The sequence below is a fragment of the Rhyacophila brunnea genome, unplaced genomic scaffold (genome assembly GCF_057557595.1).
Source record: "Rhyacophila brunnea isolate RB1 unplaced genomic scaffold, BYU_Rbru_1.0 scaffold_13, whole genome shotgun sequence".
Classification (NCBI taxonomy): Eukaryota; Metazoa; Arthropoda; class Insecta; order Trichoptera; family Rhyacophilidae; genus Rhyacophila; species Rhyacophila brunnea.
In genome coordinates, this window is record NW_028232785.1 from 31,758,203 (window position 1) to 31,765,290 (window position 7,088).

At 34.5% G+C, this 7,088-nt stretch overlaps 1 pseudogene; it reads left to right on the forward strand.

Annotated features, from left to right (window-relative positions):
* The first annotated feature begins 383 nt into the window (after positions 1–383).
* Positions 384–1,972, forward strand: LOC147077288 (uncharacterized; annotated as a pseudogene).
* The last annotated feature ends 5,116 nt before the right edge of the window (positions 1,973–7,088 follow it).

Sequence of the window (7,088 nt, forward strand, 5' to 3'; positions counted from 1 at the left end):
TAGATCCAAATAGCTTGGATCTTTTTCGCAGGTTGAATATCTTCCGTACGGAAGTTTTTTTTTAATTTTGCAAAAAAACATCCAAGTAGTATGCATGTAATATTAAATTGACTTGGTATTCAATTAGTATCTTAAATATTATTAGTGAAACGGTCAAGTTGTTTAGTGTTAATACTGGATAACTGGATAATATCAATAGTTAGCAATTCGGATGTGGGATTATTTTATGAGTCTACTGAAAGAATAGTGAATCTTTGAACTATGGTATGAATGTTGAGTCGTCGCCAGATAATTTGGATGCTCGGAAAAATACTTATACAAGTGAAAATAATGCAGTAAATTGTTTAAACGTTACAAGAGAGGGTGAGTTGAACCTTAATATTATGGAAGATAACTCAAATGTTGATATTGGACATGCAGTTAAGGTGCTGCCAGATAATTTGGATGCGGGTCAAATTGTTACAACAGGCGGAAGGCCACGAAATGGTCGAAAAAGAAAGTTTGAATTCTCTAGAGAAGAAAGATAAATACAAAAACATGCCGCATGTTTTCTCTAGAAATAAAATCATAAATCCCAAATGCTTAATTGCTTTTAACTGCAACTGTGGACTTTAAAGTAATCACGTAGTTTCTGTACGGAAAAGAGAGAATCAATTCCATAAATATTATGAATTGGGATCATTTTTGCTCAATCGATGTATATTGCTGCATGTGTGAAAGAAGGGCCGATTAAACGGATCTACAAATCCACGATACTACCGTATCTCGCCAATACTATTTGTCTGGCATAAGAGTGTGTAGAAATATGTTTGCTAAGACCTTACAAACAACTCCAAAGAAGATTGAAACTTCACTAAAAAGGACAAGGTCCGAAGATTCTATAACTGACAAGAGAGGCAAATATGCAGAATGGAATAAAATACCTTACGAAGATAAACTTTTTGTGGTGGAGCACATTTAAAAAATTCCGACATAGGTGTCACACTATCGGCGTGAAAATTGTAATGCAAGATTTCTGATACCTGAAATGAAACTCCAAAGAATCTATGATTTATACGTAGAGGAAGTGGAATAGTCCACCTTGAATAAAGTTTCATCCTCTAAATTTAATAACATATGTGCTACTAAGTTTAATCTGCGGGCCAAGCCTCTTATGAAAGATACCTGCAATAAGTGTTATGTCTTTGCAATACAAGAAAAAAGTGTCATAACAGAGGCTTCTTGTAATGTTCTGGTTGAAGAGCGTATAAAACATCACAACTCTTGGAATTACTTGCAAGATAAAATGAGAAGTGACTTGATGAATGCCAAAAATGATCCTGATAATGAAACTATTACGTTCGATTTAGAAAAAAACTTTAACTCTACCTCGTATACCAACAAACATTGTTTTCTACAAAAAAAGCCATAGGTATATAATCTTGGCATACATATCGGGTCGAATAATAAAAGCTTCTGCAGCGTTTTGGGTAGAAGGACAGGCTGAAAGATGTGCTCAGGAAGTGGCATCGTGCCTCATTAGTGATATGCAAAACAATTTGTGCCAAGAACATTATCTTCTGCAAGCAAACATGTTATAATCTTAGATGTATTTGTTTTTCATTTTTATTATTGCCTCTATCCTCCTTGATATAAAGATCCAACCCACAATAAGTGTATTTTTTTTAGAAAGATCTAGGACTAAATTTGTGAATATCTATAAATTCCTCTTTTTATCATATCGTTGAGTAATATAATTAAACAACCCATATATTATGTCATCATCAAATGGGATACTTTTGAAAAATTAAATACTCACGCATACTTTTTAAATCAATTTTACAAATATATTGAATTATCTCAGAATGGTACTAGTGAGGTTGGATCTTGTTTGCAGAAATACGTCCAATTATGAAAATCGAGAATGAGATTCTCGTTGACTTCTTGTATGCCCATCCCTAATCTATTGTCTGCAGGTTCGCAGCTGTCTTGAAAATGGTATTGGTTTGATTTTGATAGATGAGGTACATCATAATTACAACACTAACTTAACACATCTTCCACAAACGTAATGTACCTATAGCTCAATGCTAAAGAAGACATTTTTCGGAAATCGATGTTACCACCGTTTTTTGCACGAAGAAATAGTTTGACTTTGATAACTAACGAATAACAGGAATGTATATTTATAACAAAAACACTGATAGGTTATAAATCTGATTTGCGATTTTTTTATAATAATTCAATACGAAACGAGAAAGACCTTATAATTATGTTGTTTTGGAGGCAATCTGAAATCTGATTTTGACAGCTGAACAGCGGGATCACTCGTTTGAGAGATGCGTGTACAAAAAGATATGCTCAAGCTTTGTATCTAAAGATGGCGCTGGCCTGTTCACAATATTATGTATGGATGCAATATCGCAAGTAATTTTAAAATACGCACACGTATAAACTGTTAAAGTTCATTGAAATTAGATCGTTCAAAATATTCTACGGAATGACAAAACCACAGACTTACTTTGTCGCCATGCCAGCATGTGACGTCTTCTGCTACCTACCTACAAACAATAATGTTATCTCAAAAGTACTTTCTGAAAGAAGAGGTCGATTGGTCATCATCAGTGACAGACATCACATTCAAATACTGCAGGTCAATGCGCCCACTCACACTAAACCAGATAAATAGGTAAGTGAAATAGTTGTAGGAAGCGTGTATAACCGAGACGAGGATAATATCTACCTATTTAAATTTAGTCACAAAGCTGTGATAGGATACATAGCCGATGGAAGAAAATATCGCATAATATACAATTACCTGCTGTACTGGTCCGTTATCTGAATGCGAACATCCAGGTGTTGGATCTTCATCATGGAAAGGGTGTATTGCATCTGCAACGAACTCGCGTTTAACGTCAACCAGCTGGAGGTCAATCTCGGGATTAATTTCAGCGAGTCGCGTTGCTGGATACTGAAGGAAACATTATGCATTTTTGTAATCATATAAAAAAACAATTTTGAGCTCGCGTACCTATTTAATAACAATGCTTACTTATATAATTGAGGTATGTAGCTATCTAAATGTATGTCAAAAGGTTTTTGAAAGAAAGTTTGACATCCTCGTATGTTCTTAAACAATTTGTAAAAAATATAAACTTATCATAGGTATTCTGCTGAAATAATTACAAAAAATCGCATTAAAGGACTTAATAAATAAAAACTAACCTCAAAATCGCAAATGAATTCGTCTGTGTTCTCCTGCTTTATATAGATGCGCGTGTCAGGGCTGTTATGGTGGCTGGTTGTTACATCAAAATTGTCTTCAGTACCAGATTGGTCTCCATCACATTCTCGCTTGACTTCCATGTTTGCGTATCAACAATCGTATGCAATGTGCTAGAGACAACTTTCTGTTCTGATGTATATAAGTGTTGCCGAAATACAGGTAATAATATTCCGTGTAGCTATTATCTGATAAACAAGAATGTACTTATTGAATTTTGTAGGTATTATGGTATAGATACTAATGTCAAGAACATCGACTACACGTAGAACTTTTATTGTAACTAAAACGTGTGTCCTGTCGCTGGAGACTAGTAGAGAGTGGAGCCGTCACGAAAAAGATATCGTCAGTGTTTACAGTATAGGAGAAAAAAACCCAATTTGATTTATTAGTTATTATATAGTGAGATGCGCTGTTCTCGTTATGATTGCTGAAATGCTGACGATCATTTTAGTACCATTGTTTTGTTTAGACAACAAAACATACATACTTACTATTAAATTGTGTCAAGTGTGTATTTTTATTATAGGTAATTTTCACGGAAATACTTTTCAGTATTGCGGCAACACTTTTCTAACAATACCTTGAATGGATCCTGTCTGTCACGTAACACGTGGCTTCTGGAATATATACCCATAACATGGATGCAAAGCAAGGATGTGATGGAGTACACTCCGATATAGAAGACAAGCCTTTGTTTGATACGCTGACGACCCGTCCAATCAACTCGGACCCTTGCACTCATGTTACGCAAGAGTATGCGGACATTTCAAGTTGCAATTTCGAGGTTAGTTTTTGGAAACTAAATTCTTTTACAATCACTTTAGATTGAGAATAATAACGATTAGTATACTATTATAATAATATGTTGCTTATTTACAATCTATGTAAGGTCATTCGATGACATTAAACGTGGTTTCAAAAGAATACTTTATTAAGCAATTTGGTAGCTACGATACATCTGTGATATTATAGGTTAGGTTAGGTTATCTACTAATTCTTGTTAAATATAAATATTATACAATGTTATATTATGGTGATTACGAGACCCGAAACTGTTTTCACCGTGTTTACAAAATGTAATAATGCTTCTTTCAGTACCTACCTGAATATGGCGGACCCCTCTAATATAAAATCTGAGACAGATGATCAACCAACTGTCGTCAAGCGCGAGATTATTGAAGATATAACACACCCATTATATGATGATGAATACCCTCAACCGGGTTGTTCGAATTCAGATTACAGGCCAATTGTAAGTAGTTATAGTGTGTGCTGTCTTATATAGAAGGTTGGAATTTGAAATTCAACTCTGAAACTCATTTCTCCATTATTAATTCGCTCACACTGATATTTTAAAACAATTTATGTGTACCTAGGTTTATAAATCTTTCGTCAAATCATGAGCATTCATTTATGATGATTTATACATCATAATTATTCGAATGTAAAGCAATAATTAATGCGATTATCTAAAATTGCGATTAATTGTATGGTGAATGGCCCGTGAGTCCTTTTTAGGTAGGTAATATAAGGTAAGCCTATTGTCTATAAAAACTACTTGCAGTCGTTAAATACGTGAAATGGGGTGAGAATAGACCAATTATTCTATTTTCAAAACTTTTTGTAACAGATTAATGTTGTAAGCCTCAAATTCTACTAAATTATCTACCATGCTACACGACAACATAAATTCAGGCGTTCCAGCTAAAGGGTTTGACAGGTCAAAACTGGCGCACTGCGCATGCGTTATAAGTAAACCGGAATAATTTTATATTTAACGTTTAGTTCACTGTACCAGCTTACTTCAAAACATTTTCTGACCGTCAGAAGTGGTTTGGTCGGAAACGTCAAACCACTTCTCACGATTTGTCATTGTAATTTCTGTACAGGAGGACCTAGCCTAAAAACGATGTCATTTATTATATTACGTACCCATGGTATATTCTCTACATAATATTATTGCGTTACCTATGAACATTTTAATAATTTTATGATTAAGAAAAATTGACATTCTTCCGCATTTATATAATTCGTGAGATGTTCATATTAATATTTTAGACATTTACACAGTAAGAGTTCAGTAGAATAAGGTCGGTTTATTATAGCGTAGTAACCGATACCTATTATTCATTAGTAACCGTATGCGAACAATAAATCGATTTTGGTCGTATTTTCCCATGATTCCACACAAATTTTGTACCTATGCATAGAGTTCGATTCGATATCATCACTTGTTTGGTATTTAGTGAGAGGTGGTAGGATTCGCTATTCGACTGAAAAATTACAACAAGATGGATTGACTAGACTAAATGATTTTACTAAAATATCCGACTTAATTTGTCTGTTCGTACACGTTTAGTTACTAAATTATTCGCCACTCGACTAAACTACTCGCCTGACCCGGAGCGGGCTTAAGGGTGTTTCCATTAGCGCAGCGACAAAATTAAACCGCATTGACGTGCCTATTCAATCGTGAAGACTCAACATCTGAAGGGCGAAATGAAGCAGTACGCAAACAAGAAGCAAAACGCAACATTATCTTCAAAGGAGGTATAGTGCTTCGAACGGTATCCAATAATGCAACAGAAATACTGAATGGACATTTATGATCGTGTAAGAGTTTGCATTATATTTTTGATTATGCTCACATGACATGATCAACCCCAACTAGCGCGTTGACATTAGATTTTCCAGCCTGGAAATGACCTGCCAATGGTTTCGATAACCGGAATCGTTTCACAAACGCCTCGTCTGTCATTTTGAATGGATCCGTCCGGTAACCAGATCTTAACAACAAAATTTCAGCGTGAATCACTTCCATTTTGGGTACGTGTATAATAACCTAAAATGTAGTAATGACATTTTAATATTATTTAATCAGTTCTTATTAGTTATCATTGAATTCTTAAAACGATTGATTGTTAAAGTACGTAGCAAATTTATCCTTAAAGAAGCTACTTACTTCACAATTTACCTTATAATAGTGTTATTACAATATTCAGTACCTACGAAAATGTGAACGGAACTTCCAATGTATTTTACATTTGCCACTCTTTGACTGTCGGCGGCTACCTTACTACATGGCACTGGTGTCGTTAACTTTGGTTGGGAAGAAATAATTTATGATATACCTATACATAGATTTTATTCTTGCGCGCCCGGCAAAACGTAACTTCGCTAATATAAAATTTTAACAACAAGGAACTTTAAAAACTAAATACATGCAATACTATCTCAATAACACGAAATGGAACGCAATTTTTAATGAACCCACAAGCCGGAACGGTAACTTTTAAAATTTTACGAACTAGAACAGCGCCCCGGTCTATTTCGAGCCCTGATTGGACCATCACTGATTGTTACTTGGGAACTATCTTACATTGATCATTCATTTGTTGAACTTTGATTTATGATAATTTAACCATGTTGCGTGTTCGCAACACATAAAAATAGTATTGGAGGGCCATTTTAGAAAAAATACGTATTTTTTATAGGAGAAAAAGGTTGCATTTAATTTATTTTGAATAAAATGACAGTATTCTCCGATCGTAGATATCTACCACATCATGCAGACTGCATTGTATATAGGTACGTACTTGTTGTATGATATCAATATCATCCATATATGCAACGTGCTTCATTTATGCTTCATTTTTTAATAAATTAAGTTCGATGATTTCACTAGAATGTGAATCGCAAAAAAGCAGTGCATTTATTTGATGTAATCGAGTCTGTAGGGTCTCACCTAGATTGGACTCCATGTACGCCAATTTTGTCTATTAACCAATCCGTATAGTCAAAAATGGGCGTCATCGCATAAGTA